At 39.6% G+C, this 7761-nt stretch overlaps 1 non-coding gene across 1 annotated transcript; it reads right to left on the bottom strand.

The window, feature by feature from the left end:
• Window positions 1-1223: 1223 nt before the first annotated feature.
• Window positions 1224-1330, bottom strand: LOC131178164 (small nucleolar RNA R71). The gene has a single exon (XR_009147294.1). It is a non-coding gene; the product is annotated as a small nucleolar RNA R71 (small nucleolar RNA).
• Window positions 1331-7761: the final 6431 nt, after the last annotated feature.

Raw genomic sequence — 7761 nt, 5'->3', positions numbered from 1 at the left:
TAATGCATGCTATGTGCTGGTACCCACTTAGCCATGATTATAGATGTTAATTGAAGGACTGAAAGGTGAAGATTAACATTAGAAAATCAAGATCCTGAACCTAGGAATTCTGACCTAGACATAGGCTGATACCTTTATAGAACCCCAAAATTGGTCAAAAATCTTAAAGGATTTTAATTAATTTAATCGCCACAAAAGTAGGGTTTGAGTTAATTAAGATACACCCTAGATGCCTTGAGAGAGGATTTAGGATAGCTTAGGATTGATTTCCATCAAGGAAAATGACCCTCAATCCAGTAAATAAACTAGATAACAGCCCTAGTAAGATTCAAGTGAGAAATCCTAATTCCAAAATTGTTCTAAGATAGATAATTCGTTTTAAGTTTACCATCCTAGTGTTTAAAGTTAACAAACTTCATTTCCTAATTATTTGATAGCTTAGATAGTCAAAACTTCTGTGTAGATTGGTACTTGCTAAATAAAGTCCTTGTGGGAATGATACTCTACTCATCACTTTATTACTTGTTAGTGATCCGAGCACTTGCGGTAGTTGCAAAATAGCGAAACAAGTTTTTGGCGCTGTTGCCGGGGACTTTGGCTTTAGTAATATCAAGCGATAGGCAATTTAGCTGATTTAGGCAATTATACTTATTATTTAATTTTATTTTACTGGTTGTATTTCTTTTCTTTCTCTTAGGTACCCGATCTGGTATATGACCAGAAAAAAGCCAGAAGAAATTTTGGACTATGATCCGGAGATAGACAGAACTCTGAAAGCCATTAGGAGAGAAAGGAGACATCAAGAGCATGGTCAAGGAGATCCTGAACTTCCAACCATGGCCAATGATAATAATAGACCAAGACTCTTAAGAGATTATGGAGCTCCATCTGTCCAAGGATTTCAGCCCAGCGTCACTAGACCCACAGTGGAAGCCAACAACTTTGAATTAAAACCAGCATGGCTCTAAATGATTCAACAAACCCAGTTTGTAGGCTCACCAACAGAAGACCCACAATATCACCTCCAGTGCTTTCTTGCCCTATTTGACACATTTAAGATGAATGGAGTGTTTGATCATGCAATAAAACTCAGAGCATTCCCATTCTCCCTTCGAGACAGAGCAAGGAAGTGGTTACTTTCTCAACTGGCTGGAACGTTCACTACTTGGAAAAACCTATCCCAAGCTTTTCTAGCAAGGTATTTTCCACCTGCAAAGACTGCAAAACTGAGGTTTGAACTCAACACTTTTAGACAAAAGGAAGGAGAATCACTCTATGACACATGGGAAAGGTATAAAGACCTGCAGAGAGAATGTCCACACCATAGCATAGAAGATTGGTTATTAGTGCAAAATTTCTATAATGGGTTACTACCCTCCACAAGGAGCACAGTTGATTCAGCTACAGAGGGTAATCTAATGGAGAAAATAGTACCACAAGCACTTGAACTTCTAGAAAGGGTTGCATACCATAATTATGAGTGGTCGAATGAAAGAGGAAATGCAAGGAAAACTGCAGGGATCCTAGAAGTAGACATCCTAAGCATGATAAATGCTCAGTTTAATCAGCTCACAAGGAAACTCGAAAGAATGCAAGCCAATGCAGTTGGTACAAATAGTCAACACGAGGACAGCTATGGAGGAGGATACATGAGTTCAAAATACAGCAATTTTAATGAACCCTCCTCAGAACAGATGAACTATATGAATAATGGGGGAAACTTCAACTAGAGGTAACCAAACAATCCATATTCAAATACTTATAACCCTGGATGGAGGAACCACCCAAATTTCTCATGGTCCAATCAGCAGAACCAGCTAATAAAAAAGCAACAAGGGTACAAACCACTAGCACCCCTTGGATTTCAGAACAGAGGTCAAAACTTTGCACAACCACCACTACCTCTCTAGCCTCAACAACCTGAACTGAAAATGACTATGGAAACCATGATGGAAGGATTCCTAGCAGCTCAACAATAACAAACTGAATTGATTAAACAGCTGACTTCTAGAATGGACCAACTTGCTACTCATAACAAGATGCTAGAGAATCAAATCTCTCAACAAGCAAGTTCTTCAAATAAAGCTACTAGCAAACTGCCTAGCCAACTAAAAATGAACCCAAGGGAGCATTATAAGTCAGTTACATTGAGGAGTGGGAAAACTCTAGTACAACCAGAGGTAGAACCGACAGAGGAAACCATAGAAAAATTTGAAGGCCAAGCAGAGAAAAAGGAGGAAGAAGCTAAGAAAGACCAAAAAGAGGAAGCAAGGAAGACAAAAAAATTACCAGAGCCATGCCAGCCTCCCCTACCTTTTCCTCAGAGATTTCAAAAAGCCAAATTGGACAAGCAGTTTGGGAAATTTTTGGAAGTTTTACAGAAACTTTACATCAACATCCCCTTCACTGAAGCACTTTCTCAGATGCCATCTTATGCCAAATTTCTTAAGGAAATTCTGTCAAAGAAAAGAAAGCTAGATGACTATGAAACAGTAGCTCTAACAGAGGAATGCAGTGCCATCCTGCAAAACAAACTGCCTCCAAAGTTGAAAGATCTAGGAAGCTTCTCCATACCTTGCCTCATTGGTAACAAGAAAATAGACAAGGCCTTCTGCGATCTTAGGGTAAGCGTCAGTTTAATGCCTTTATCAATATGCAAAAAGCTGGAGATCGGAGAACTGAAGCCCACAATGATCTCATTGAAATTGGCTGATCGATCTATTAAATACCCTATGGGTATACTTGGGAACATTCCTATCAAAGTGGGCAAATTCTTTATTCCAGTGGACTTTGTTGTCCTTGAGATGGAAGAAGATGTACAAATTCCTATCATCATGGGAAGACCATTCTTGGCAACCGCCGGAGCCATTATAGATGTCAAATATGGTCGACTAACTCTCAAGATAGGAGAGGAAGAAGTAGAGTTCAACTTGTTCGACATAATGAAACACAAATTTGAACCTAATAAATGCTTGAAAGTTGACATAATTGATGAACAAGTTGAAGAAGAATTTCATAAGACACATTTTAAAGATCCTCTTGAAGCATATATTGTGCATAGCCATACAGTAGATGATGAAAATACAGAAATAGCTGCCTGTGCACAACAGTTAGCAGCTCATCCATCCCTACCCTTAGCTAAGGCTTCCAAAATGGAGAAGTTGAAGGAGGAACAGACCAAAGGTAAGCTCCAGGAAAATGTCAAATAAGTACAGCTTAAACCTCTCCCCTCCTCACTAAGGTACGTATTTCTGGACTCAAATTCTAAATATCCTGTTATAATTAATGCTAGCCTATCTAAGCTAGAAGAGGAAAAATTGTTAAGGGAACTTAGGATCCATAGCAAAGCCATAGGGTATAAAATAGTAGACCTGAAGGGAATCAACCCTTCAATTTGCATGCATAGATAACCATGAAAGAAAACAGTAAACCCACAATTGAACATCAAAAAAGACTTAACCCAAACATGAAAGAAGTAGACAAGAAAGAAATCTTAAAACTATTAGATGCAAGTATCATATACCCAATTTCTGATAGTAAATGGGTTAGTCCAGTACATGTAGTTCCTAAGAAAGGTGGGACAACTGTTATCCAATATGAAAACAATGAACTAATCCCTACTAGGGTAATCACTGGTTGGTGAATGTGCATAGATTATAGGAAATTGAACAGTGCTACCAGAAAGAACCATTTCCCTCTCCCCTTCATTGACCAAATGTTAGAAAGGTTAGCAAAACACTCTTATTTCTGTTATCTAGATGGGTATTCGGGATTCTTTCAAATTCCTATTCACCCAGAAGACCAAGAAAAAACAACATTCACTTGCCCCTATGGAACATTTGCATATAGGAGAATGCCTTTTGGTCTTTGTAATGCCCCTGCTACCTTTCAAAGATGCAAGATGGCTATGTTTTCTGATTATATTGAAGATATCATGGAAGTTTTTATGGATGATTTTTCTGTCTATGGAACCACTTTTGATGATTGCCTAGCTAATTTATCTAAGGTATTACAAAGATGTGAAGAATCAAACCTGGTCCTAAATTGGGAAAAATGTCATTTCATGTTAAGGGAAGGCATAGTTTTGGGACATCTAATATCAGAAAGAGGAATTGAAGTTGATAAGGCAAAAATTAAGATCAATGAAAATATGCCACCCCCAACATCAGTCAAGGGAGTGCAAAGCTTTTTGAGACATGCAGGATTCTACAGAAGATTCATCAAGGACTTTTCCAAAATAGCTAAGCCACTTACTAACTTGTTAAGTCAAGATGTTCCCTTTGATTTTGATGAAAATTGCCTTGTCTCCTTTAACAGGATCAAAGAAGCCCTAATATCAGCACTAATAATGCAGCCACCAAATTGGGAGCTACCATTCGAGATGATGTGCGATGCGAATGACTTTACAGTTGGAGCAGTGTGCAGGCAAAGAAAAGATAAAAAGCTCCATGCTATTTATTATGCTAGCAAGACACTTGATGATGCGCAAATCAATTATGCCACCATAGAGAAGGAATTTCTAGCGGTGGTGTTTGCAATGGACAAGTTCAGATCTTACCTCATTGGGTTAAAAGTCATTGTATTCACAGATCATGCTGCAATCTGGTACCTTATGAACAAGAAGGAAGCAAAATCAAGGCTGATTCAATAGATTCTACTCCTGCAAGAATTTGACCTTGAAATAAAGGACCAAAAAGTATAAAAAAATGTAGTAGCCGACCATATTTCCAGATTAAAATTGGAGTACCCAAAGGACTTCAAAGATTTGCCAATTGATAATTCATTTCCTGATGAGTAATTACTTGCATTCTCCAAAGCTCCATGGTACGCTAACTTTGTTAATTTTCTTATATGCAGGGTACTGCCTCCAAACATGACTTATCAGTAAAGGAGGAAATTCCTACATGATGTGAGATATAACTTATGGGAGGAACTCCGACTGTACAAGAGATGTAAAGATGGGCTGATAAGAAGATGCATACCAAAGGAAGATATGGAAAGTATCATTTATCACTGCCATTCATCACTATATGGAGGACATTTCGACACCTCAAAAACTGCAGCTAAGATTTTGCAAGCAGGGTTTTACTGGCCACATCTATTTAAGGATGTAAGATCCTTTGTGCTAGGTTGTGATCAATGCTAAAGAACAGGTAATAGTTCAAGAAGGAATGAAATGCCACTGCATGGTATACTTGAGCTAGAATTGTTTGATGTATAGGGAATAGCTTCATGGGCCCATTTCCCTCTTTCCATGGAAACAAGTATATTCTGGTTGGAGTGGATTATGTGTCAAAATGGGTAGAAGCAATTGTGACGCCAACCAACGATGCTAGAGCAGTCACAAGGTTCCTTAAGAAGAATATCTTCACAAGATTTGGCACACCATGAGCAATAATCAGTGATGGAAGAAGTCACTTCTGCAACCAACAATTTGAAACACTTCTGAAAAAGTATGGGGTGACTCATAAGGTGGCCTCACCTTATCATCCTCAAACCAGCGGTTAAGTGGAAATCTCAAACAGGGAACTGAAGTAGATTCTAGAGAAAATTGTAAACAGATCTAGGAAGGACTGGTGCATAAAGCTAAAAGATGCACTATGGGCATACCGTACTGCATATAAAACCCCAATTGACCCTTCGGACTGGTTTATGGAAAATCATGTCACCTCCCTGTTGAACTTGAGCATAAAGCTTATTGGGCAATTCAGAGCCTAAATTTTGACCTCAAAGTTGCTGGTGAGAAAAGACTTCTGCAACTGAATGAGTTGGAAGAAATCTGACAGGATGCATACGAAAGTGCCAAAATTTTCAAGGATAAAACCAAAAGATGGCATGATAGGCGCATAGCAAGGAAAGAGATAAAAGAAGGAGATCTTGTCCTCTTATTCAACTCTACATTGAAGCTCTTTCTAGGGAAGCTTAAATCAAGATGGTCCGGACCTTTCAAGGTCACCCAAGTCTTCCAACATGGAGCAGTAGAAGTATGGAGCGAAACCTCAGGTGCATTTAAGGTCAATGGATAGAGGTTGAAGCCTTACTTTCAAGGAGAACTCATAGAAACGGGAGTTAATTGCACTCTTGACCATCCTACCGACAGACCATAAACAAGCAAAGTCCAGCTAAATACTATAAACAAGCGCTTTTTGGGAGGTAACCCAAAAGTTTTTCTAAACTTTTTCTTTTTCTTTTTCATATTGATTTTTATTTCGTACTCATTAGCATTTCATTTTGTAGGATTTTTTTTGGAAAAGGGGAGTAGAGATCAAGAGAGGAAAGGAATCACCAAATCAAAACCACGAAAGGGAAAATTGGACAAAACCAGGGAAGTAGCTCTATTGCTAAACTTTACATCCATTCAATGCGTTGTGATGATAAAATTTTTCATTTGACAAGAATTTGAAAAATCATAATATTATACGGGTCGTGTAATAGTTTTACACACCCCGTGTAACTTTTTGGAAGTCCGTAAATTTCATGCATTTTTAACTCTTTGGGAGACAGAAAGTTACATGGGTCCATAGACCAATTTACACAGGCCATTTAATGTCTCTAGCAGAATAGCTTAAGAACAAAAATTTACACAGGCCTCCTTGTATTTGGCACGGGCTGTGTAACATATCCAGTAAAGAAACTCGAGAAACAGAAAGTTACACTAGTCCCAGAGCTTATTTACATGGGCCGTGTACTACGACAAATTTTGAAAATTTCGGGCATAAATTTACACGGCCCTACATGTCGAGACCCGTGTAGTGAAACACGACTCGTGTATTTCGTCATAGACGTGACTCCTAGGGCGTGAAATGAGCAAAACGAAGAGTCCTAACGACTCTTTAAATACACCCCTAGCATTAAAACCCTTTATAAACACAAAACCCTTCATCTCCCCCCTTCCTAGCCTATAAAAACCTCTCAAATCTCATCTCCCTTCATCAAAATCCTACTCTTCTCCTTCCCAAAAACCCATCCATGGCTCCTGCAAAGAGATCTACAAGAAGGATCGGCTCTTCTTCAAGGCAAAGAGGAGAATCCTCACCTTCTCCACCCCAGCCTCCAATGCAACGCCCAAGAACGAGGGTAACCACTCCCCAACCATCTAAACAAGCCCCTTCTCCACCACAAGCATAGCCACAACCCGCTGTGCAACCCAAAATCTCTATTCCTTGGGGATTTCGTGATAATGCCCACAAAGCAATGTGCACCAGACTTCACGTCCGAAAAATATCCTCCACCAAGTACATGGATTTTCAGCTTTTGGAGCAAATTGGGCTGCAAGATGAAATCAATGGGCTACTCGACAGCATTGGGTGGCCAAGGTTCGCCTAACTCTAATTCCCAGCCTATAAAGACACCACACTGGAATTTTTGGGTAACTTCAAGGCTACCTTATGGCTCACCGACAGGGAGGATAGGGGCAGGATTAAGTTTCGCCTCCTTGGTGTCGACCGGGTAATGAACATGGACGAGTTCAATGCCATCTTTGGCTTTGACAGTGCCGGCCACTAAGAGATTTTAAAGAACCGCATGCTGTACAATAACATCGACTTCTGGGATTCCATTACCCCGAACTCAGAGCCATACAACTCCAGCAAATCCAAATCAACGGGCATCACTAGTCCAGCATTGTGCTATATGCACCGATTCGCTGCCCACACCATCATGGGCTTTGGTGACAGCCTTGGCATTGTCAATGCCAACGAACTATTTTTCTTATGGTGCATGGTAACTGGACAGCGCTGCAGCACCGACTTCTTTTTGTGT

Source organism: Hevea brasiliensis, chromosome 2 (assembly GCF_030052815.1).
Source record: "Hevea brasiliensis isolate MT/VB/25A 57/8 chromosome 2, ASM3005281v1, whole genome shotgun sequence".
NCBI lineage: Eukaryota > Viridiplantae > Streptophyta > Magnoliopsida > Malpighiales > Euphorbiaceae > Hevea > Hevea brasiliensis.
The sequence above is the reverse complement of the archived record's forward strand: the minus strand, read 5'-3'. Positions and strand labels throughout refer to the sequence as shown.